This window comes from Heterocephalus glaber, unplaced genomic scaffold (assembly GCF_053883595.1).
Source record: "Heterocephalus glaber isolate CG9 unplaced genomic scaffold, H.glaber_assembly_v1.0 deba00001550, whole genome shotgun sequence".
In the NCBI taxonomy this organism is placed as follows: domain Eukaryota; kingdom Metazoa; phylum Chordata; class Mammalia; order Rodentia; family Bathyergidae; genus Heterocephalus; species Heterocephalus glaber.
This window is the reverse complement of record NW_028258343.1, coordinates 18,398,300-18,425,112: the sequence shown is the minus strand read 5'-3', so window position 1 is coordinate 18,425,112 and position 26,813 is coordinate 18,398,300. Positions and strand designations below refer to the sequence as shown.

At 40.3% G+C, this 26,813-nt stretch overlaps 1 long non-coding RNA gene across 1 annotated transcript in view; it reads left to right on the top strand.

The window, feature by feature from the left end:
- LOC110349464 (uncharacterized) overlaps positions 1 to 26,813 on the top strand; it is a 59,144-nt gene that overhangs the window by 17,072 nt on the left and 15,259 nt on the right. Inside the window, exon 2 of the long non-coding RNA XR_002395421.2 lies at positions 24,540 to 24,796. This is a non-coding gene — a long non-coding RNA (uncharacterized LOC110349464). The remainder of the gene's footprint in view (positions 1 to 24,539; positions 24,797 to 26,813) is intronic.

The window sequence follows — 26,813 nt, the reverse complement described above, 5'->3', positions numbered from 1 at the left end:
TGGATGATATTCAAATATCTTCTTTCTTTGATAATTTAGTATTTATATATTTTAATTGTAAAATAAAAAGCCAATGCAGAGTTTCTCCCTCCTCATGAATGTACATATACATTAATGGGTAGCTTAATGAATTCTAAGGCCAAAGCTTTTGTAACCATCACTACACTAAGAAATAGAACTCTGATTTGGGGTGTGTGCTTAGCACCATGAGGTCCTGAGTTTAATCCCCAGCACACTAAATAAATAAATAGATAGATAGATAAATAAATAAATAAATATTGCCTGCCACCAATAAACCTATTATGTGCTCTGTCCCAACCATTATTCCTTCTTTCTGCCATATGTAACTATTACATAGTAAGATAACGATAATAAACCCCTTACTATTATTTACAGTAATCACTTTGTGTGTGTGTGTGTGTGTGTGTGTGTAAATTTAACATTCAAATGTCTATTCCTAGACACTGTAGTCTTGCCCATTGTGCTAGTCACCTTTACATGGCTGGGACAAAATACCTGAGTCCCACAATTTAAAGGAGAAGAGATTTATTTTGGCTCATGGTTTCAGAAGGTTCAGTCCAAGGTCAGCGGGGTCCAAGGAAGAAACATTATAGTGTAAGGGCCTGGAGGAGCAATGCTGCTCAACCCATGGTGACCAGGAAGCAGAAAGAAAGGTCAAGAGTATACCCTTTCAGGTTCCAGCCCTGTTACCACCTTCTCCCATAGGTCCCTACCTCCTAACAGCACATTTAGCTATGAACTCATGAGTGGATTAGTCCATTGATGAGGTCAGTGACCACATGATCCAATCACAGTTCAAAAGTTCCACCTCTGAAAACCTGAGACTTCTAGAGGACATTTGATATCTAAACCATGACACTGATCATTTAAAATTTGTTAAGTCTCCTTGAATAGATTGTTCCTCTCTCTACCTCATTATTTTCCTTATGGATTTTTTGTTGAAGACTAAACTGATCTGGAAAGGTTCCTACAGTCTGGAGTTTGCTGATTGCACATTTAGTATGCTCCTTTGTTCTTTTGTATTTACTGCAAATTGGCAGCCTGATCCAGAGGATCACACGTTAAATCTCTGTGACAAGACTGGAGATTATAAAGGCACCTAATGTCTGTCTTTTTTTTTTTATGATGTTAGCAACTGTTGATAATTAGGATCCTGAAAATATACACAAAATTCAGAAAATATCAGATAAATGAAACAAGCTTTCTTAAGTGGTACTTTAGTTTTGAAAAGATTTCAAAATGTATTTGCTTACTTTTATTTTTGAGAAATACTAGGGTGTGAAAGTCACATTAAGCTTAGAGTAGGTGTAGAGCCATGATTACAGTGAAAAGAGGGGTCTCTGACTGTGCCTTTCATCTGCCTGGGTGGAACTTCTTCCTGAGAATGTCTTTCCCTCTCACCAGCTACTTCTAGAAGTCCCCAGATGGGTTACATGGTGCTCTGACAAAGAATGTTCTCAGCTGTGCTGTGGCATCCTTCTCTTCCCTTGTTATCCACTCTGACTCTGACTCCCTTCGCTGTTGCCTTCTTTAAGCTTCTGGACTCCACGAATCCCCACCAAAGTGGCTCCTTATGACTGCTGCTGCTGCTGCTGCACTGATATGGGTGAGCTCTTCCACTGATGTCCAAAGGCACGGTCAGCTAATAGTTGGACACACTGATAGATTATGTTTCTCAGCCTCTTTACAATTTGATTCAGCCATGTAACTAATTTCTCACAGCGCCAGGTATTTGGAAGTCAGATGTGCTACTTCAGGGAGGGCTGATTTGTCCCTCCAACCACCCCCCTCCCCTTTTGGTACCAAGATTGAACTCAGGACCTTGTGCTTGCAAGACAGGCAACAGCACCACTGAGCTAAATCCCCAGCCCGAAACTCTTCCCCTTTTGTGCTGGTCAGGAGCATACGACAACGATGATGCCCTGTAAACTTTCTTTGAAAAGAGTAAGAGTAGAAACATTTTAGGTTTTAGGAAATAATTTAGATCACATGGTCTCTCTCACAGATACTCAGTTCAGCAGTCGCTGTGCAAAGGCAGCCATGACTGTGCATAAGTGAAAAGGCTGTGTGCCCATGAAGCTTCCTTTACTGTTTGCTAATACCTGCTCCAGGGAATGGCAGAGACACAAATGGAAAGGGCTTGGCTATTGGATCCCTGTGTAGAGGAAGGTGCTTGTCAGTCAGGAACACCCAATTTTAACTGACACTTTAGGAACTCATAACCTCTTTTGGTCTTGGATTCATGCATTTGTTTTTTAGAGCTGCCACGGTAAAGTATTACACAGTGGTGGCGTAGCACACTCCAGGCCCACTTTCCCTCCGCTATCTGTAGGGGGAAATCCTCCCCGGGGTCTTCCTAGCTCTGCGTGAAGTCCTTACCAGCCCAATCTCTGCCTCTGTTGTCACCTAGTCTTTTCCCTGTCTACCTCTATATCTCTTCAGTCTAAGGACACCAGTCATATTGAATCAAGGGACTACCTTACTGTAATACAACCTCATCTTAATTATATCTGCCAAGGCACTATTTCCTTATCAGGTCACATTCACAGATACCAAGGATTTAGGACTTCAGCATATTGGGGAGGGGGCATGACTCACTTCACAGAAAGCTCTTATACATTTTAGGGGAAATTTGATGTGCTACATAACCCCCCGAACTGTCACCTTATCCATGGCATGCTATATACTTCATCCATGTTGGGAAAATGTATTCTTTTTACACTTTTCTATCTCATCCATTGTTAAAAGAAGTTATTCACCTGGAAGAAGGGCCACAATCTTTGTTTTTAATTTAAATTTATTTAAAATTATATATAAACATATTAATGAATAATGTGATATTTTGATAGATATACACATTATGTCATGTTTAAATTGTTTTGAAGTGCTGTAGTTTTCAGCATAAAGGTCTTTTACTTCCTTCGTTAGGTTGATTCCTAAGAATTTCATTTTTTTGGATGCTATTGTGAAAGGTGTGGTTTCCTTAATTTCTCTCTCAGTGAGTTTGTTATTTGTGTACAGGAAGGCTATTGAGTTTTGAGTGGTGACCTTGTATCTAGATATGCTAATGAATTTGGTTATTAAATCTAGAAGTCTTTTGGTGGAGTTTTTGGGGTCTTCTATGTAGAGCATCATGTCATCCACAAATAATGATAATTTAACTTCTTCCTTTCCTATGCTTATTTCTTTTATTTCTTTCTCTTGTCTAATTGCCCTGGCTAGTGTTTCCAGAACTGTATCGAATAAAAGCTGTGATAGTGGATATCCTTGTCTTGTTCCTGATTTTAGAGTGAAAGCGTTCAGTTTTTGACCATTTAGTATGATGTTGGCTGTTGTTAGTATGATGTTGGCTGTTGGCTTTTATCAGATTGAGATAAAGACCATCTATGCCAATTTTCTGTAGGGTTTTTTTTTTTTATCATGAATGCTTTTTCTGCATCTATTAAGATGATTATGTGGTTTTTATCCTTGGTTCTGTTAATATGGCTCTGTATTATATTTATTGATTTGTGTATGTTGAACCATCCTTGGGATAAGTCCTACTTGGTCCTGGTATATAACCTTCTTGATGATTTGCTGCATTCTGTTTGCCAGTATTTTATTGAGGGTTTTTGCAGGAGATTGGCCTGTAGCTCTCTTTTGGTTGGATCCTTCTCTGGTTTTGGTATCAGGGTAATGCTTGCTTCTAGGAATGAGTTTGGGAGAACTGCTTTCCTTTCAATTTCACTAAATGGTTTCAGGAGTAATGGTATTAGATCTCCTCTAAATTTCTTGTGGAATTCAGCAATGAGTCCATCAGAACCTGGGCTTTTCTTTGTTGGTAGATTTTTAACTACGTCTTCAATTTGACTGACTGATATTGGATTATTTAGAATCTTCATAATTTCTATGTGTTGAAATCTTTCAATACTTTCAAGCTTGTTAAAGAGAGAGTTCCTTACCATTACCTGTTGTTAACCAACAGTGTGCTAGCACACCAGAACTTGCTTCTAACTAACTGTAGCTTAGTTCCCATTGGTCCAGCTTTCCCATCCCCCTCCTTCGTACTCTCCCAGCCTCTAGTGCCGTCATTCTATTCTCAAATTCTATGAGCTCAACTTCTTTGGCTTCTGCCTATGAGCAAAATCTTATGGTACTTGACTCTCTGCACCTGGCTTATTTCACTTAACACAATGATCTCTACTTCCATCGATGTTGCCACAAGTGACAGGATGTCATTTATTTTTATGACTGAGTAGTAGTCCATTGTGTATATGAACCACATTTTCTTCATCCGTCCATCAGATGATGGGCACTTAGTTTGTTTGCATTTCTTGGCCATTGTGAATAGTACTGGAGTGGACATGAAAGTACACAGATGTCTCTTCCACATGTGATTTCATTTCCTTTGGATTTATACTCAGTAGTGGGATTGCTAGATCACATGATGGTTCTATATTTAATTTTTTGAGGAACCCCCATATTATTTTCCATAATGGCTATACTAATTTATATTCCCACTAACAATGTTCAGGGTTTTCTTTTCTTGACATCTTCAACAGCACTTGCTATCTCTAATCTTTTTGATAATATCTTTGCATACCAGAATTAGATGATACCTTATAACTTACTGTGGGTTTGACTTGCATATCCTTAATTACTGGTGATGTTGAACATTATTCCATATATATTTATATCTATCGATCGATCTACCTATCTATATACTGGCTATTTTTACATCTTCTTTTGAGATGGGATTTTATAAGCCTTATTACCATTTGGATCAAAAATGTCTCCCCAAAGTTTGGATGTGGTGGTACATGCTTGTAATCTCAGCACTTGGAAGGCAGAGGCAGGAGGATCACCATGAATTTGAGGCCAGGTTGGGCTACAGAGTGAGTTCAAGGCTGGTCTTGAATACATAGGCAGACCCTGCCTGAAAAAAAAATGTCTTCCAAAAGGCTCAAGTATTCAGAGGTATTAATCGATTAATGAATTCATAGTTAGGTGTGTTATTAGGAAGCAGGGCCTGGCTGGTGGAAGTGCATCATTGGAGATGTAATCCGGGAGAGTATCTTATTCCTGGCCTCCCTTTCTTTGGCTCTTTCTAGTTTGCTCTATTTCCTGGGTGCCATGAGGTGAGCAGCTTGCTTCCGCCATGCCCTTCCCCATAATGTTTCTGCCTTAGAGTTGGCTCACCATGGACTGAAACTTCTGAAACCCTGAGAAGAGAAACGTAGCTCCTGGTGGCTTGCTTCAATGTGTTTCTAGTCTCCTTCTTAGTATAAGCTCTTTCCAGGAGGCTCATGAGTCACATGCACTCTTGCCAAGCACTGCTTCCTTTTCTGCTAAGCCTCATGCTGCCACCCTCACAGACATGACCAGGCGTGGTAAATGCTAGAGTGAACCCAGCAGATACTGGTGCTTCATAGCATTCTCCTGAGAGCTATAACAAGTGTTAAAGAAAGTGATGATTAGAACTGCACCTCCATCTCCAACTGACTGCTTTCCCTTGAGTGAAGCTTAACAGTAGTGACTGGTTGATAGAAAGCTATCAGGACAATCTGGTTTAGAAAATTTCCTTCAGGCAAAAGTTTTAAATAAAGGTAAATGGCAAGATGAGTTACAGGACAGAAACTCAATCTCTAATACTTACAGATAGCCACTGTCTGGTAAACCCATTATTTTAGTTCTGAAAACATTAATTTGTTATCTATGGTCAGGTTAAATAAAAATAAAGTATAGGAATCAGCGAGCCTTGAGAAACCAATGCTCATGTGTGTGTGTTTGTGTGTGTGGTTAATCTTGAATATTTCTCAAATGTACACAAATGATACAATGCAGAAGAGTGTTGCTTATTCTTCATGCAGCCATCAGACCAGTCCTCTTTCTCTGACCTCAGATGTGTTTTTCCAGGTAGGTTTGCTGACTTCTAATCTTTCAGCTGTCATTGTCTGTGACTTTGGTTTCCAAAGTCTGGAAGACTTCTAGCGGGGTAGATCTAAACACATTATTCAGAAGTCTATGATGTTGAAAAGAAAAGAAAGAGCTTTTGGATGATTTTTGTTTGTGTTTGGACTTGGGTCAGGGTCTCCCATTTATAGTGGAATATGAACTGGATGGTTCCAGATGTGTGTTGGAAGATTGATGTAACCAGCTACGGTGGGGGCGGGTGGTCTCTGGAGAGTCTCCATCTCTCTCTACTGGTGAATATTGAAGGTGAACAATGAAGCTATGGATATGTTTCCTTTACACTGGAAACTTTAGCCCTCCCAGGCAAGCTGCATGGTCAGAACACGTGCCAGGATGAGTACATGGCTTCTCCTTGGCTTTGACCCTCAGACAAAAAGGACAAAGCAGGGCCGGGGATTGAGTTCAGTGGTTCTGCCACCTGCCTCACAAGTGCAAGGACCCGAGTTTGATCCCTGGTAACAAAAAAAAAAAGAGAAAAAAAGGACAAAGCAGATCTTTTAAGCTAAAATCCAAGAAAATTTATGTAAATGGAAAAATATAATTAGTGACTAGAATGAAAATGCTCCCAGTGTATGGAACTATAGAAACCAGTGCTACAGGTGAGGTTAATTAATTTCTTGCCAGTTGTGGACACTGATTGTATAGGCTATTATGTAGGAATTGCCATCTTACTGCTTTCCTAGGGTGAAAAGATGTTTCATAAAATTATGAATCACTCTTGTTTATTTATTTTTTGTATGGGACTACTTGTGATGGATCCATTTGTCCCATACCATTAGGTGTTCTCCTTTACCTTTTGGTCCTCTAAGGACAATTTTCATGTTCTTTAAAGAAATGGCAAGATCTAAAACAGAATTGAAAAATTATTCCTCAAATAGAAGAATTAGCTGTCAACATTTAGGAATTAAGAAATGGATGGCCCATAAAAGTCTGTATTTCCTTCATCTCTTGTAAGACCGGAGCAGGTGGCATCAGTAAGCCTGCCGTTCTGCACATGAGCTGAGGGGGTGAAGCCACTTGCTCCGGCCCCGTGTTCATAGCCTTCACCAGCATGGGCTAGTGCTACCCATTTCTGTGACCCACCTGTCCTTGTAGGCATTTGAGTGTTCAGTATCTGATCTAAAGAAAACTTCAACAATCTGTCCTTTCCTCCTTGAGAGCCTAAGTGAGTTTGGAGTTGGAAATGAGCCATAGTCAGGGAATGGAAGTGTTCAGTGAAAATATGTAACTAAGTGGATTTTCCTAGAATCACAGCCTAAGTAATTTGTATTCAGCGTTTGGCATGTCTGAAAGATGGCAGAATGGCAGCCCTGGGTAGGCAGCATCCATCCATTGCCCCCCAACACAGTCCAAGGGAAGATGTTTCCTCTAAAGGCTGACACTCTTGGTGTTGACTGCCAGGAGCAGTTGGGTGGGCTGGAACTGTGGCTCTGAAAGAGCTTGGATGTCATGCTGTGGTGAAGTTCCTGGATCTTGTAACACTTCGTGCAGGACAGGAGAGATGGAATGCTCTTGGACCGAGCTGAACCCTCTTCCCTTGGCTTTTGCCTCAAGGAGATGCAGGCTTAGAGGCTCGCTTTCTTCCCCCAGGACTGTGCCATTGCTTCATGTTCCAGTGGGTAAGGGAGAATGAGGCTTTTCATTGGAAAAAAACACACAGAAAAGAATAAAAACCGTGATAAATGAAACGTAACCTCTTTTCTGAGTTTGTGTACTACAGAAGACAAATACTTTTCTATACATGTTCATGGGTCTATCTTTTTGTTGTGCAACCTTCCCATGATTTCTGTCCTCTTGTGATCCACTTTACATGGTCTTTTTCCAGGAACCCTTCCATCTCATTAGCTTTTCCTTTCTTTTTCTTTCGTGCTGTGCATTTTCCTTTTATTCTAGAATCTGTGTTTAATTTTCCAGCTCTCTACTTTTATTCTTATTTTCCTTTTGTCAGCCTGGGATCTTTTATTTTCTGTCTATTGTTATTCTGTTTCTCCCTCTTAGTACCTCATTCATGTGCTGTTATACAGGGTTTGCTTATTTCTCCCTTCTCTACAGTTAGTCTTATTCTCTTACCATATATTTATGCCTCCTGCTACAAAACAGAAAAAACAAAACCTAGTTCTTACTGGAGTTATTTGGAGCTTTCTCTCCAGTTTCTTTATACAGCTCCACATTATAAATCAGTTTTTTACACTCTGTTGCTGAAATCCTACTATAACTCAGTTTTCCCCATTTTTCTATAGAAAATTAGAATTAAAAAAAAAGAGATGACAGTTCTTTCCCTATGGCATTAGCTGGGAGCCATTATATGGGGTTCGGATCACATTGTGTGCCCTCCTAGCCAACTGTGTCACCTTAAAGAAGCCACAATTGCTTTGAGACTCAGATGCCTGATCTTTGAAGGTAGGGGACAGCTTTTTCCTACTCAAAGTGTGGTTCTTGGTGTGGCCACCCTAGCACCAGGGTGTGCTCCTCAGAAATGTACAACCCAGCCATCCCCGCTTCCCACCCCGCTTCTAGACTCAGAACTGCACTTTTTACAAGACCCTAAGGTGAACCCCATGTTTGTGGAAGCTTGAGAAGGCCAGATTGAATTATCTCCAAAGGTTTTTCTAGCATCATCTTTGCTAAAAATGAGTGAAAACCCATTCTAATAAGTGAAATATTTTAATGAGGGAAAGTGAGTGAAATATCTTAGTAAGTGAAAAAATAAAGTAAAAACTGCTTTGCTCGCAATGCACAGTAGAATTACCTGAGAAGCTTCCATAAAATGTCAGGTCAGCAACTTCAGGAACTGTAGGGGTAGCATTTTAATGTCCCAGGTGAGCTCAGCAAGCAGTTTAAGTCTCACTCCAGTGTAGTATTTGAACTTGTTCCTGGCTTTCTGAGGCTATCGGTACTGCCCTCTTTTGGTTGTGGGGTAATACCCACAGAAAGAGGAATTCCAGATCATTCTCCCTGGAATATGGAGAATAAGGAGATGATTATTGAAAGTGACCATATGTATTTTTTATAGCATTATGGAAGCAAAGAGCAGGGTTTACATATTATTTGTTTTCTCAAGCCTCAGTCAGATTCCTGCTAACACTGAGACACTTTGTGGTCACAGAAGGAAGTTACCCCTGGTGAGTGACAGATAAGATGTTGTACCCCAGCAGAACTTGGGGCTGGGGTGGATGTGGTGGTGGAATGGTTTCATTTCATCATAACTTGACACGACCAGCCACATGGTACAACTGGTTACTGAGCATTAAGTTCCAATTTACTTTTAATTATTTCATGTTGTTGAATTGAAGCTGATTTAAGAAAAATTGAAACCAATCAGCCATTATAGTATCCTTAGTGTGAGAACTGAGGAAAGAATGGTCATAAAACTGTCCCCAGAGTGGAGCGATGACACTACACCAGTTACAGTGTGCAGAGCTGCTTTTATGTTGTAGTTTCTTAAGTCAGACCTTGAGAAACCAGGCCTTTGAAGATTAAATTTACTTTTAAAAAGGTTGAAATGTTTTATACCAGGACCCAGTGAGACATACTAGCCAATGATGACATTTTAAAATTATTTGATCAAAATTGAGAAAAAGTGTGCTTGAGCAGTTTTTGCTTAGTCCAGCATCTTTTCTCCCCCTCAGTTTTCATGTCTAGAATTATTTCTGCATCATTAAGTTTAGCGGAGGAGCCAAAACCCTGTCACTGTGGGGGATTTCTGAGGTGTCACATCGATGAACAGAGATATTTAGAAGAAGATGTCATCTTGGTCTGTTTCTGAGAGCTCGTCCAAGCAGCTCTGTGACCAGAGAATTACTAACCTCCCAGGCCATCTGTCTTTCCTCCGGTGTGCAAAACCCCCAGCAGAATCTCCGCTCGCCGTTGGGCGGTGGCGGCCTTTCATTAGCGCTGGAGAGAGGGGCTCAGGCAGTTCTGTGACTCACCTCACAGGCTGTTCACAATCACAGAGGACCCAACAAACATTTGCTCCTCAATTAATTCCAGCTCCAGTCAAAGTTATGAAGTAGGACATTTTTTAACGTAGAGTTTTTCTCTTGTCTGAACACTTCTCTGGGTTGTTGGCACTACTCTGGGCCCCTTCTGCCCATCTTTGCTCTGCTAACTGCTACCTCTGTGGAAAACCTTTGCACTAGAATCTTTGCAATTCAAGAATTAGACTACTGCTTTTTTTTTTTTTCTTTTGGATAAAGAAGTAGCTAAACCAACATGTTTTTGGTTCTTAACAAGGTATCTTTCATATTGTTTGACACATTTCTTTCTCCTCAATTTTCTTCATTCTTTTAAGGGTGAGAAGATTTTTGTTAAAAACTTGATAGGGGCATCCAGGTATGGCTAATTTATTGTAGGGGGTCAGGGAGTAAATTCAGATGATTTCTTGAATTTTATCTCTCATTTTAAAAGAAAACAAGTCTATTCCAAGGCCAAATAGAAGTGTCAATTTTTCTCATTTTCTCAGGATCTTCTAAGTAAAAGACACATTTCCCAGCTTTCCTTTTAGATAAGATGAGGGGATAATAATGAAGGTGGTCATACCCAGAGGGCCGGGTGCTATAGAAATAGGCTTTAAACTTGGAAAATCAAGTAAATCTCATCATTCTTTTTCTGTACTGATTTTTAGGGTATACTGTATCTTTCTAAGCCTTTGAGACCAGAAAATAGCATAAGAAAACATAAGAAAATAGCAGGTAAGTCCATCTTACCTTACAATCAATCCCTATTTTCATTTTAACAAAAATGACTTTGCAAACATCACCTTTCTGGGTCCGAAATCTTTTGTGCCTTACCAACATTTCCTACATTCATATTCTTGGCTATTTTCCAGGAGATTATAATTGGCTGGAACCACTGAGCTAGGTCCACAAAGCCAGTGACATTAATGTGAGGGACCCCACTGCTTTTTATCCCCCAGGGTGCTGCTAAATTGTGGCGGAACCACTTCAGTGAGAACATAGTTCAGCCTTATGAAAATTCTCAGGCCCTCTTAATGCTGTGGAAAATTTAAAGAACAACAATAGGCTTGGGGCTGGTTCAAGCGTGATTTCTTCGGAGAGTATTTGGAGTTCGCAGTGGGTTAATGAAACTTCAGTCACTATTCCAGTTCACAAGGTTTTCCCTGGCTGGTGGAATTTTTCCACTATTTCCAGACTTCAGAGTGAAGTATGAAATAATGGTTCCCAACATTAAAGACAGAGTGGATTTTTTTTTTTTGCCTAGTTTTCAAATACAATATTTGAGTTTTGTGCACCGTTAGCACAAGAATTGACTGAGATCACAGTCAGCGTTCCGATTCAAACCATCCCGGTGACAGGCTCTGCTCCTGTAGGAACCTAGCAGTTGTGACAGAGGTGCCATTGGTACTCTAGAGGCTCAAATTTGGGAGCCTCTGTCATTTGGGGAAAAGAGGGCACCACCCTGGCATGTCTAGTGCTAGCCAAAGGTGGTGAAAACAGCAATAGAGCTCTCTCCTGCCTTCCTTGCGTGGGGCCCAAATGTGCCTTTCTGAGAGCCCATTGCTTAAGTTGGGTAATTGTTAGTGGGCAAATAGGAGAAGGCCGTTGTTGCTGCTGAGCTAATAGATTGGGTTACTTTGCACTTAGCAAGAGCCCTGAAGGAACAGGACCCAGGAGAAGTCTGTTTTGCTTGTAGGGTATCTGTAGGTTCCACACCACGGAATAAGGTCACATTAGACCTTGGCCAGGTGGTACAGAGTCGGGAGGACCAGGCTGCCCAGGAAAACCCCAAAAGGCTGATTTTTAGGGTCGATGATTGTCAATCATTTCTGTGCTTTAACAGATCATAGAAAAATCACATTTCTTTGTGTATAATGAAGACTTCTTTGTAACATTCCTTACAAAGTATTTCTGAGCTGGGGCAAAGTCGGATTTCTATCAGGTTCTGGGAAATGGTTTAACTTGGAAAAATCCTTATAGAGTTCTGTTTTCGTGAAACAGACAAGACTCATGATTGTGGGCATTGCTCATGTAAAGTAGTTAATTTTCTAAGGTGATTGAAGTTGGATTTTTTGTGGTTCTACAAACATTGGAAATGAGTAGTCTCTGAAGTCAGTCCTAAACTCAGTTTGCCCTGCTGTAGGTGAAGGCTCTTCCATGGCTGTCAGGGATATGCTTAGAAAGGATAGTAGAGCCATAAATTAAAACTTATGCTGAAAATTGGTCTCTGATTTATTCAAGATCAGCGAAAGTGTGGAATAAAAGAGGCACATGGCAGAGTTGGAGATACTGAGAAGAGAATACATTTGTGCAGGAAAGAAATGAGTTAAAACAACCCAAGCAGAGTTGTAGAAGGTTGGCAGGAAGCTCACGTGGGTATGCAATGTGTATATGGAGTATGTAGGGATCTACAGTATGCTATCAGGTCTCATTACGCCCTCGGTCCACTTACAGCCCACCAGCTACCAACAGGTATTTACTGAGCATCTACCACATGCCAGGCATTGTTCTGAGGTTTAGAAACAAGCGAGTCTACTGATCTCCTACCTTCAAGGACCTAACAAGAGTTCTCCTGTTCATGTCAAGTTTGAAATGACTGATTACAGCTAAAAGTACAAATGAAAGATGCTTCATGTAAAAGTATACGATTTTTCTTAGCAAAACATCCTTGAGGAGAGGTCAGTACAGTGAAAGAAGAAAACCATTCTCTTTGTTTTCACCTTTCTGTCAGGTCAGAGATATAAATTACAATTCTGGCCTTTGTTCACCGTCGCATAGCTTTCTGGCCTCCTTTTTCCTTCTCTGAACATGAAAGGAATGAGAAAGTTATTTGGAAGGTCATCCATCCAAGGAGTTGTCCTGCCATGTTTTTTTCTGAGGAATCTTGAATTTCATCTGCTATACACAGCAGCAGGACAAACACAGGGCCAGGAGGCAATCAGTGACAGGCCTGGAAAGTCAGGCTCATGATTTGCTGCTTTAAGAAGATAGGCTGGAGGTGGATTTGAAATCCTACTCTAAATAGATGGCGAATGTCAGTGGTTGTTTTCAGGGAAATCAAACGAACTCAGCAGTCCTCAGTGTGTTCGGAGAACTAAGGCCTCACACATCCTGGAAAGGAATTTTTTGTCTTTTCTTTCAGATGTCCATGTGGGAACCCAGCAGAATTCTGGTGGTCCGTGCGTCCAGGCCTCGGAAGCAGCATTGTGGAACGGGGTGAGGGGGGTGGCCTGGGTGTTCAGCCTTTCTGTAAACCCCAAAGGGTCAAGTCAAGGAAGCAAGGGAACAGTCTCATTTCACACACATCTACAATCTCTGCTGGATCGATGTCAGGAAGCACACAAAGAGCCCCAGACGTTTTAGGGTGTGAATTTTGAATCCGTGCTGTTTGACATCTGTTTGGCTGCAGTGACCCCTCAATTTACCAAAATATGGAAACTTAATTATGGTAGTTTGGCCAAATAATGAGGAAAGTGTTGATGTTTGTCTCAGCCTCAGGCCCCTCAAAGCAATGCTGTCCTTAACCACACTTTCCTGTGTAGCACTTTACACACACACACACACACACATACACACACACACACACACACACATACAAATAAACCAAGATATTGGTTCCCTGTAAATTAATATAAATGAAATTTTCCTTCTTGTAAAATAAAAACAATATGGAGACATTTTATCATATATCTCTTGAGTAAGAGTTGAAACTCTTCCATTAATTTTATCTAGAGAAAAGAATTTCTTCCTCACTGTACCTCTCGACCTTGAATAGTCTCACTCTTTAGGATGACTTGTGAGTAAAATGTAAAACCAACTTGCAATCTCATGCTAGAATTGTGGCTTTAGATTTTCAGGAGAAAGGGACAGTGAGAAAGCAAGAATTAACTGAGATGGAAGAAAGTGAGAAACAGAAAATAAAAAGAATGAAGAGCCTGGTGAGTCTCAACTACATCCATTCTTGGTGAGAACAACCTAGCCCTTGAAGTGATTTCTTACTGAATAGTGTATCAAAAGGAGCCTATTATATGTGTACAAGGTTGAGGCAGCTTTTCTACATTGACTTCAAACTCTACAATTATGATATTAACATATTACCTTCAGCCAATAGGACACACACACACACACACACACACACACGCACACACACTGTTTTGTATCATTGTCTACATTTCCTGTGTCTGTCAACCCTAGTGTTTCAAATCCTTAGCACTGGGGCAGTAACTAAACCTAGGTATTCCTGTCAAGAATAATTAGAGAAGTTTAGAATTAGAGTAAAATATAGAAGAGTGAGACCTTGCCCTAGCTTGGTTGGTTTTTGAAATTGGACTGTCTTGTATTCCTCTCCAACCCTACACACTTGGCCCTATTTTGGACATAGGTTTAGGAAGTTTTGTGTGCATATGTTAGCATTTTTTAAAATTCCTACAGTCTTGGCTTAATCAGTAAGTCAGTTGTGAAGCTAAACAACCTGAAAGGCTGACCATTTTTGTAGTATGAGTTAGTTTATCTTGTAGTTGGGATTGAAAAAAAACTTTAAAAAATGCCCCACATATCTGATTTAGCTGACTTGTAGGGTGTCGTAGTTAGTTTCTCATCACTGGGACAAAATACTCAACACCCACAAGTTAAAGAAGGAAAAGTTTATTTTAGCTCACAATTTGTAGAGGTTTCAGTCCATAGTTGGCTAGTTCTAAGGCAGGGTGGCATGGCAGAGAGGCAGGGCAGAGGAGAAACAGTCCATGGCAAGGCAGGCAGGAAGCAGCAAGCAGCCTTCTGGACTTTTATCCCATCCAGGCCACAAGCCTATTGGATGGTGCCACCCTACCCAGGTGGGCCTTCCCATTATTTACATCCAGAACTATGCTAAACCAATCAGTGGGGTAATCCAGTACCACACTCTCTTAGTCCCAGGATTATACAATCATGATCCAGCTACCTCCCAAAGCCCCATCTATGAGCTCATGAAGCTTTGGGAAAACATCTAGATATAAGCCATAACATAGGATATCTAAATCAACTTGACCTTGGATAAGCATAATTTACACACTCAAGGCAGCAAAGCTGTATTCAGCTGTCTTTGTTCTAATATCTGGCTTTCACAGTTCCTACAATGCTTCAAGTACCTGAGGAATGAACACAATAAAAAAGGAATTTTATTTAGTTATCATCAAAAGACATGACTATCAACAACTCATCTATTTTTATTTTAATAATACTGCAGAGTATTACTTTGTTGTACCTTGTTGGTACATTTTATTCTGGAGGATTATTAGACTCAAAATTAGCCTTCATGGGTTAGAGCTATGACTTTTCTAAGTTTCTTCTGAAATAAAGTTTTGGTAGAAAGTGCCCTAAAGATGATTCAACTCTAGATAACCCTGAGGTTGTTATTGTTGCTCAGTCCCCACCTCAGAGATTAACTGAGGAAACATTTTCCAAAGAATTCAGTTTTGGTTGGGAAATAACATGACTAAGCAAGCTTTGGTGGATGATGTGCAATCATGGAAAGGTCAATGTGTTTGGGAACAGGAATTAATGTCTGTGTTGCAGAGAAAAAAATTGGTACATGACCTTCAGTAAGTAGATATGATGGGGTTTAGATGACACTCTTAGCAGAAAAAAAGGGCCAGATGAAAGCAACTCCTGGTTGGTTGTGAAACACTGCTAGCCCAGGGTAGAGCGTCTTATTTGTTTGAGTTGAAGAGTTAATATACTAGCCCAATTCAGTGTCATTACTCCTTACACTGTAAAAGCCAGTGAACTCATTAAAGAAAAAGAATAACTCACATCAGCCTTTGTGCCTAAATCTACAGTTCTTATAAACAAATGACAGTCAGCTCTGAAAACAAGACTACCCAACTGACCATTGAGGGAGGTGGTGGATTATTTGTCTAAAGTCTTGGTGTATAGTCTGAACTGGCATTGAACTCACTGAGTAGCCCAGGCTGGCCTTGAATTTACCATCCTGCTGGCTCAGCCTCCAGAATGCTGGGATTATAGGTGTGCATTACCACACTCTGGTCCTTCTCTGTCTTACTACTGTGCAATTTTAAGAACTTTAAAAATGTCCTGTGACTCAGAGGTAAAGGAGATCTCAGGAACCCAGACAAACAATGGCCTTTTTTTCCACTGGGATCCACAGTCTCTTTCTCCTTCTAAAATAAGGGGAATGAAAGAGATTTACAGAACACTTGTGATGATCTGGTTGATGGATCAGTTTAAAAGAGAGAGATAAGCAAAGCAGGAGTTGTTTATTTTCACAAATCAGTTTTAGTTTCTTTCTATGAAATAAACGAAGAAAAAGCCCATTAAAATGATTGTTACAATTTTTCTTTTGAGTTGTTTACTATGTTAAGGTGACAGTGCTCAACAGGGTGATATATGAATGGTGTTCAGTTGTAGATGTAAACAGCAATTCTAACATGAGACTCTGATGATTCTTCCTCACGTATCCAGGTCAAATGTAGAAATCAAAAGGAAAGACGGTTTCATCTACATGCCAACAGCTGTTTCTTCTTGTTAAATGGTGGCTGAGCTAAAGGGGAAGGCGGGCCAACTCACCATATTTCATCAGAGCCCAAAAAAATCTTAAAATGTGAAATCAAATCATTAAAATCAGCCCCCCTACAACCACTATTGGCTTACTGATTGTTTTTCTTTCCCAGATGCCATAAAATATGCATGAACTTGGATTTGTTCCTCCTGGACTGAATTGCAGCATTATAAATCAAAAAATAGAAAGAGATTAGGTACAAGAGTTATGAAAATTAATATTGAATTATTATCAATTTAATGCAGGTATACAATGCAGAGAGACAAATAGTATTATGATGTTTTTAGTAAACAGCAGCATCGCCTCCCCTGTCATCACTGTTGGCTCCTGATGGGCAGATTAATTATACCACTTTCTATTTGATAAGCTAGTTTTTTTTGGTACTGGGGATCGAACTCGGGTCCTTGTGCTTGTGAGGCAGGTGGCATAATCACTGAGCTAAATCCCCGACGCATCCTGTATTTTCTTTTCTGTGTGATTTAACTTTAGGTATACTCTATTGCTTTCTCACATAGGGAAAAGAATCCAGCCCTGTCAACTTTTCTCTTTCATGCCTTAATTCTTCATCCTTTAAGTATAGTTAAATTATCACTTTTAATTTAACCTATATTCAGATTTACCTTTAAGGGTATAGAAATACTGTAAACAGCTGAGGTAAGCACAACGCTTTGATCTTTCTTTCCAAATATTTGTTTTTCTAAATGATTTTTTTTTTTTAGTTTGTGTCTGGGTGACCTAGCACTGTTTCATTCTCCAAATCCAGAGACAAGGACACAATCCCTCTTTGTAGAAGTAGAAAAAGCCACCCATCAGTTTCAGTTTTGAAGCTGCCCCTGTCCTTCCCCTAGGCCCTTTGGCTGCCCTGCCCCACAGCTAGTTCCAGTCCTGGTGCTTACGCTATGGCTATGTCCCGGGTCCTCCCTTCACCATCAAATGGAGATTGTCTTCATCCTTTCCTGCCGGTTCTTATTTCCTGAATCACATAGGTTTTGCGGTTATTCTCTTTCTTTTTTTTTTCCTAGCTGAATGGCAAAAATATTTTTATTTTCTACCTTTACACTTTATTAAAGCTTTGCGAGATATGATATTTTGGATGAAGATTATTTACTTTCAGAATTTTCAAGATGACCCATTACTTTCTGTCTTTGTTGGTATACAGTGTGAAGCTGTTTTAAATTCTAATCTAGCACATGAGATTCCTTTTTCCCCCCTTTGAAAGTTTTTAGAATCTATTCTTTATTTCTAAAGTTTTGAAAATTTTCTAAAAAATATGTCCTTTCCCCTCTTATTTATTGTACTGCAGACTTAATGGGAATTTTCAGATCAGAACACAATGTCCTTTGTGATTAATGTAGTGGGGTTTTTTTTTTTTATTAGTTATCTAATAAGTTTTTCTTTCTTCTTTCTGTTCTTTTTTCTAGGTGTTCTCATTATTTCAATATTAGACTTCATGATTTTTTTCTCTAATTTCAAAATTTATTTTATTCAAACTACTTCCCAAATCTCTCTTCATTGTCTGGAAGACTTTTTTCAATTTTATCTTTCACCTTTTCTGTGGAATTAAAAAAAATCCCATTGTTATGTTCTTACATTTCTAGAGATCTTTTATGTTCTCCATAAAGCATTCTTTTCTTGTTTTGCAAAATGAAATAATACCTTTGTTTGGCCTTGTAAAGATACTCGTTACGAATTCTTTAAAGTTCTTGTGGTGGACGTTGGATGCACCATTTGAACGCTTCTCTGAAGAAGGACCTGAGACCGTGACTGCTTCCCCTCACTGGGTCACTGTGTCTGAGGAGGGTCCCAGGGGGCCATGCTTGGCCATCTTGGCCCACTTGACACCATTCTGAAGGCTGTTCCAGCCCCAGAGAGATGGAGGCTTACGCTGATGCAGGACCAGCTTTGCTCCTTCACTGCTTTCCCTGCCCACTTTTGCTTCTGTTCCCTAGGAAGCCATGTCCTCATAAACAGCTTGCATGCTTAAATCCATCCCTGGGCCTGTATCTCAGTCAGCTGTGACTGTTTTCTTCTCCATACAGTGTATCTGTTTCTTGTGAGTTACCTTTATTCTGTTTGTGTATTGTAGACTCTGACTTCTGTGCTAGAAGGTTTCTGACCTGATTTATTTCAAAGAAAAGTTGACTGGAATTGAAGAATGTGTGTCCTGTGATTCCTTGGGGTGGCCAGGTAGCAAAAATGAGAAATCAACTGTTTCTATTGTGTCTGTAGGTTTTTTCTCTGGGCCTTATTTCATGCTTTCCCCTATTTAGAGACAATAATCCTTGGCAACAGCTTTCTAGACCTCTTTGAGGAAGGGGCTAGGAATTCTAGTGTTAGTATAAATATTTTAATGTAATAGGCTAGGTTTTTAGTCGGGAATCTCATGCCCAACTTTAGTTTGGCTTGGCAAATCTACTAAATTTTATTGTGAATTTTCTAGAGAATATGCTTTATTCTTCTTTTCTATCAGGGTACAGGTTGGGTAACCTCAGGGTATTTGGGATTGGGAGGTGATTTGGGGCATCTAATTTTTCCTCACATAAATTTTCACCCAATTCTTTACTTACAACTTTCTACCCTTCAGAGCTTTACCTCTAATTCTTGATCCTTCCTAGGGCTCTTGAGTAGAAGTGATGCTGCTTCCTGTGGACTGTCATCCCCCTGTGAAGGCTGGAAGCTCCTCCTCTCAGCTAAGTCACGTCTGCTCATCTGTCTACTTTCATCTTCTGAAAGTTTGCTTACCTGCAGTGGTCTCTGCTTCCATTCTCTTTGGTTATATGAGATCAGATCTTTTTAAACTTCTTTGTTGTCATTTATGTGGAGTTTGAAAGAGAATGAACACACACATACCTAACTTGTATGCATTTGAAGCCACTGGAGTTGCCAGTTAGCAGCATGTGACGACTTTGATCCAGGGCTCTGTTTAGCCACATTCTTCACTAGGCTTTTAGGACATCACACTTCCTGGCTTCTTCCCACTTTGCTGGCTGTGCATTCTCACAGTATGCTTTTTAATCTCTCACTACCTCCATTATAAACAATACAAAAAATCTAAATGTGACAGTTCTGTAAATCATATTAACTCAAGTACGAGAGTAGCTATTTTTAGACGAAAAGCTAGAACATTGCATGCCAGATATCTAACTGCAAAGAAGAGCTGTAAGACAATTCATAAATGAAACGGGACCACATACTTTCAAAATATTCAGTTAGTATTAAAACAAATAAAAATGAATTAAAATATTTTCTTTTCTGAAATTTATTGTAAAATTCCAGCACTAAAAATATGAGGATATTTTAATTCACCAAGGTCTACTGATTATTTATTTATTTATTTTTTGGTACTGGGGATCGAACTTGGGTCCTTGTGCTTATGCAGCAGGTGGCGAAACCACTGAGCTAAATCCCTGCCCCCCAAGGTCTACTGATTAAGAAAAACTTTAAAACATACAAATTGAAATTCATACTTTTACTGAGGATTTTTTAGTTATACTTCTATGGACTATGAACTTTATCAAACTAGTTTCTATACCAAAAAGAGCAATGACATTTTTGTAAACATTTTGTAAACTCTGTAATGAATTAGAATCAATATGCTTGAATCACTAATGAGAATTCAAGCCTACTTTGTTCACTGTGTGATAAAGGGATTGAAAAGTAGTCTGCAATGAGATAAATTAGGAGCAAATATAACTTTAAAGACAACATTTTGTTGTAGTTCTTTTGTTAAACAAATATTTTATTTTGGGTTGGTCCACATTTGCAGGACATAATGACTACCTTCCCCGTGGGGGTCAGTACATGTACATGACACAGCTTAATTCTTTTTTCATTCTCTTCCCTCCCCTTTCTTCCCTCTCTCCCTCCGTCTCTTGATCATTAGCCTATGAAGTTATATTTTTTTGAAATATTTTATTTGCTTTTCTTAGATGATATGGAAAGTTTATCTACTATGGATATTTATTAGAAATGTAAAAGTACTAACAAGTATAATTTTGTGCCATTCAAATCAGAATTTAGTTCTGAGAGCTAGACACTGCTACTCAATTACTAGACACAATTACTCAATAACTTCTTAAAATTCAAACCAAGCAGCTGTTGCCCTGAGACAGGTAAACTTGCTATGATCTGCAGTGACTGGGTAGTTTGTTGTGCTGACAGTGAGGGTGCATTTAGCAAGGCAAATGTAGCATTCTCAGGATGTTACTTCTTAAATTGCTTAATGCAGAAAATCTCCTAAGTCCAGGTCAGAGCTATAACAGAGAAGGAAGAACGATACATATGCTTCTAACATAGTTGCAAAATCTGCCAGCGGCCCTGTTTTGTGTACTCGGGTGCATACTCAGGGCCAGTATGAGCCCAAGGGAGACAGGTACTGGCATTTCGGTCCCTGGCCACACAGCTCTGTGGCTTCTGAGTCCTGGGAATCGCTTGTCTTCATCTGGTTGCTAAGGCTCTGTCCCATTGTCTTTTTGTGGAACAGAAACATGGCTTGGATGACAAAGCCCAACTAATTACACAACTTAATTTAATAACTTAAAGCACAGAGGGTATTCCCCAAGCAGTAGAATCTTTTGTTTGGGAATTTTTAAACAAATTATGTTTTACTTTATGTTTTATTATTTACATAATAAGTATTTAGAAGAACACAATTTTCTCAAGATTTTAACCATTCATTGTTCCATAAATAGGACACACATTTAGAAAGATGAGAGGTTTTGGGGGAAATATTTTAGTAATTACCTCTGCCTCACAACATAAAACTGGTGCAATGCTTGATATTACCAGAAGTTTGATTCTTCTCCATAAGGTTAGTAATAGAAATGTTCTCACCCCCAACTTCTGCTTTAGAATTTTGTGTCTGGGTGACATTTTCCTGACTTAATGACTGATCTGGTAGAAATGTCTCCCCTGCATCTATCTTCTTTTTCATAGTCCCAGACTCTAATAGTTGCAAGCCCATTGATGAATCTTAGTCTGGCTCTTGTTCCATGTTTTAATCCCCCTGACATAAGCTTGTCAAATATTGCCACCTAACTTCTGTCTGGTTACCTCCCATAACTGAGAAATTTCTGTCTGATTTCAGCATCTTGGTTCAACTATTTTTACTTTAATACAAACTCCTACCTATGAAAGGGTTTTGTGGATTGGACCAAGAAACAAGAAGGCTGTCCCTTAAAAGGTCAGGAATGTAAATTGCCTGGGGTGAACTGTGACCTAAAAGAGAAGGGCATTACTGTTGTCCTGGGATTCTGATTGTGGGAGGTAATGGAAAAATTGTCAGCCATATTGGCCTGGGAGTGGGAAGAGGTTGATGCTTAGGAGTGGGTTCCGTATTAGTATCCTGTGAGTTTAAAGTGTTCTCAAGATCTGGCCCATTTTTAGGAGACCTGAGACAACTGAGCTAGCTTACTGAGCCAAAGATCCTTTTACCTTTATTTTATTTCCTTCATTCATTTCTTATTTTAATGACTTTGTATCAACATTTAGAGGGAAGGAATACAATATGCCATAGACATAGTAAGTCATCCTGTTTGAGCAGATACTTCAAGAGAAACTCCTCTGGGTAATGAGGGAATTGTAAAAGAAATTGTAGGCAGTGCCTACTATCAATGAATCCACAAATCTGCAGACTAAGAAGGGGACTACTAACTATCCCATGAACATCAAGCTCATGAACATGAGCTCTTGTAACTTTATAGAATGTAAATATTACACATTGCTATAAACTTCAGAATGTACACGTGCATCAAAGCAGATTAGAGCTGAGAGAATTTCTATGAAAGAGAGGAAAACAATATAGCATTTTAGTGATGCGAGAAAGGTTTTGGGGAAAGAGGACGTTTCCTCTGGAGGTGGAGGTGGAGCCGTCCCCAGGTGATCTGTGGGTTTTCACAGAGCAGCAGCATTAGAGGGAAAAGAGCCTTACAGGCTCGAGTGTCCCCCTCCACCGGTGATCTTTTTCCTGGGGGATTTGGACTCTTCCCACGACTCAGGGGATCTGGCACAGGACTGTTTGCCTTGCACCTGGGCTAATGGGATTTGCCTGCAGATGGCTTCAGCAGGCTCTGTTTTGAACTCTCTCTTCCCTTTCTGTGCTCGAGAGTGGCAGGGCTGCCCGAGCCCCAGCAGTGTGGACCCTCTCGAGTCTTGAAGCTCCAGTCTTGCCCTGTGCAACTCTACCTGACCTTCCCCTCCTTCCTAGTGAAGGCAGGCCGACAGCCTTTAGCATTCACTCTTAGAGGAATCATTTTTTAGGACTTGAGACTGTGGTGATGACTGGAGCTGAGAGTGACTTCACCCAGACTCCCAGATCAGCTTTGTTACTGGGTCACCTCCTAGGTATCAGTCTGGCTGCACCCTCTGAGGATGACTTTGTGTTTTCCAGGCCTGTTTCCATGTGAAGGGAGTTGCATTTTATACACAAGGAACTTCAACTGCCCCCTACGGGAAGTGGGGTACAGGGATAGCAGGGAATTCACGCTCCCTTCCCCCAGCACCCTCTCCCACAGGCTGCAGGCTTCTTGGACTGATTGATGACATTTCCTAATATAGCTGGGGAAAGATGACTTATTTTGAAAATAGAATTAATACTTTCCCTTTTTAGGAGCAGGCACCACTTTGGCAACACGGTCAGCCTGAAGCACATTAGTTCTTGTGGTCAAAACATTAACAGGGTGCTTTGTTAACAAAATGTTCAGGTCATGATAAGGCCAAGAAAGGAGCTGTAGGAGTTTATGAGCCAGATTGTTCCAAATGGTGCTCCAACTCAAAAAGACTGAGAGTCAAACTTTCTCCTATAAACAGGGCCCAGATGAGCCAGTGAGAACTTTCAGGAGTGGGTAGGGGTGTTGGGGAAGTGGCACTGACCAAAAATAAGACACCTCATAAAAAGCAGGAAACCATTGGTAGGTCTAAAAAGTGCCTGGCTTTTTGTTGCGTCTGAGTGAACATAGGCTCACTAATCAGCTTTAGAAAGTGAGGAGTCCTTTAAAGAGGTCCCAGAGAGTGGGAAGTGCTGCGAGAGTTTATATCTGTGCTCATAAACAATGGGACTGACAGGAATCCAAAGGAGATCCTGTAATCCACGGGGCACCTGCTCTGGGAAACCTTCTCAGACTCTGAATGTCATTGCTTTCCTGCTTGATCGCCTCAGTATTTTCTATGAGAAGTTTAGATTAACAATACCATGTATGTCGTGCGTTGTTTTTTAACGCACAGGGGACAAAGGGGAGGAAGGAAGGTGGGGAGGGTCAGGCCAAAACTCTGGGACCGAGGCCGGTCCACCCTCAGGGGAGTCCCCGAGGAAGCTCTAACTGTACCTCGATAGACAATCATGCACATTCTGGGATTCTGTTTTAGCACCTGTAATGTGAGGGAGTTGGATGAGATGTCGCTTTGATTTTGAAAATCTCTCATCATAATATCTCACGTTTACTAGGGTACTATTTATCACGCAGTATCTGGTTTGATAATAGTGCTGGAGCAAGGCATGACATGGTCTCTGTTTTAAAGAGGAGTAACATGAGAGTTGGAGGATTCAAGTGATTAGCTTATGAACAAGAGCTAAGACTTAGTGCAAACCGAGGTAGGAATCCAGGCCTTTTCATTTCCAGCTCTTTCTACACCTTGCAAAAATTGTCATTTAAACAGTCTTAATTCTTTGAACTAAGTACTTGAAGGCAAGGAGGCAATCCAGCGTGTTCTCTGAGTCTCCACTGCTTAATACATACTGCACACAGGCTGGCTGCAGAGAAGAAGACTTTCTCTCCATGTTAGGTGACAAAAGTTCTTACTGCAAGTCCAGAGTATACTTGTTTTGAACTTCTATACTGTGCCCTCATCATTACAAATATGCTCTCAATTATTCACTTCAAACAATTTGATTACTCATTCTGGAGACAAAGAACTGACAGCTGAGACCAGCCAGTCCCATACCAGTACAGGGGGCAGGGGCATGGAAGGAGGCTACCTCTTTCCTAGTAGGGCAGGCAGCTATGTGTGTCTCTGACCTTTTCTCCCTCCTTGTATCATCTTCTTGCTGTTTCCTGCAGGTCAGAATCCAAACTCTTTCTGGCTCCCTGACAGCAGCCTCACAAAAACAGGACACACGGCTAGCAGCCTGTGAGGATCAAGTGAAGCGCATGGGGACACTCCTGTGAGGACCAGTGCTCTGGGACAGAGTCCCTGTCTGCTCCCCGGGCACATCCCCTGTGATGCTCTTCCAAGGGTCCACTGGAAGACCGGAAGACCAAGGTTTGATTTGTGCTGCCATCCTGGTAGAATTGAGGTAGGATGGAAGAAATAAAAGGTAGGTAGAAAGGAGATAGAAAACCAGTTAAAAACCATACTTTTAAGAAGGCTGCAATTTCTGGGCCCAGTCAACGTCACCCAAAGCGATCTATATCAGCAGTCCCTTGGTTAAATTTAGACTCCTTTTCTTCTAGACTCATCACACCCAAAATTCCTCAGAAATACCAAAAGTCCATAAATTGGCTTGGTTGAGAAAGTGAAGAGCAGGAACCTGATCCTAAGATAAAGGAACAGGTTGAGAGAATTCACAAAATGCTTAAATTATCCACCTGAAACAAACAAACCAGGCCCATGCCTGTAAAATGGGCTAGTACCCTTCTGGAACGTGAGCCATCTTTTCCTGGGTTTCTACTGCCTCAAGAGAAGCATTAAATGTTCCCCATTCTGGGAAATCTGGGAAATAATGCCCCCTCTCTTGAGGACTCCCATGGATTCCTTTGAATGCGTACCTTTTAATTTCTGCATAATTAAAACCTTCCTGAACCCCTTACTGACTAGACCTGAAAATTCTTCTTCTGCAATGAGATTTGGAAAGTCTGAAGTCCTGTTCTACAGGTTGGATGAGTGAAGTTCTTTATCTGAGCTTTGGAAACCCCTTCTGATCCTGTGACCCTGTCCAGTGACAGAATGAAGACTTAGAATTGCCAAATAATTTGAGACCTGGAAATTAAAGTTTTAATTTCTAGCAGATCTGAAATTATTTAATTTATGACCCACACATATATATGTGCCATAAATCAAACAATTATTAAATATTAAGTAATTATTAAATATTAAATATTTATACACATTTTCCATAGACTTCACAGCACTTTAAGGAGAGAAAAGTGATATTGAATCACCATTCAGCACCCTCTTCTTTAGGCATACGGAGTTCAAAAGAACCTGAATCACAGAATTAGTACAGTATTGATGCTTTGGCTGGCAACCTGTGTCCACCTCCTTAAATTAATGTTGTAAATTGGATTTTTCACTGTGTGCTTATTTCACTTAAGTTAATTTTGGTTGTGAAATTATTTGGCTTTATAGCTTCATAAGAATTAGGGCATACTGATAGTTGATTTTATGTTTGCACATATTTAAACAACATATAGTTGTATATAACATGCACATTGTGGTTCCTTGAGGAGTATTTTTCTAATTCAAAGGAGTGATTCTCATTGTAGCTATTGGGGGTCTAGGAGGAAGAGAAGACATGGAGGGTGGGATTGTGGGGCAGCCTCCTGCAAACAAGTCACCTTTCTCTATTCAAAGTGTTCTTCAAATACTGAGATGTGCTTCAAAGATTTATTTTTAAGTGAAGAGCATGGTCAGTAGGATTGGGTTAGATAAACTGTTGCGATCGGCAAGTTTATCTCTACTACACACTTCATGAGGACACCATCACCAATCTTTCGTGCTCTTCAGGATCATTTCTGTGGGTCCTTCACCTTCAGCAATGGGGAGATCAGGCTACTCTCAACATCCAACTAAGAACTCAACATCACGCATCTGTTGAGATTCCACAATCTGATGACAGCACATTGGTTTTCTCCTACTGATACACTTTTCTAGTTTAAAAATAGATTCATTCATCTAATGCTTAATTATCCTTCCTAATTCTTCTATTCTGTTGCTTTCTATTTCCCAAGGTAAAAGCTTCATGATATAATAAATAAACCATAATGTAAGATAGTGGCTTTAGGGTTTAGTCAGCCCTCCATCATAACATTGCAGATAGGTAAGTTAATTAGATATCTTGTAGGCAGTTAGACAGGGCTGGCCCTCCAGGAGCCAACAAGGAGGACAATTGAGACACATTCACTGAAGGTCAGCCTTGGAAAAAGAGAAACTACCACACCCAAGTGCTTCTCCTAGGGATGAATACAGTGATTGATGTTCTAAATAGGTATCAGTCACCTGGGTGAGGGGGCAAGGTCTTCTAGGAAAGCTCTCTGACCCATCCCTTACCAAAAATCCTTGCTCAGTGCTTGTATACTTGCTGTGTGACTTGCTTCCCCATTTGATCCCCATTT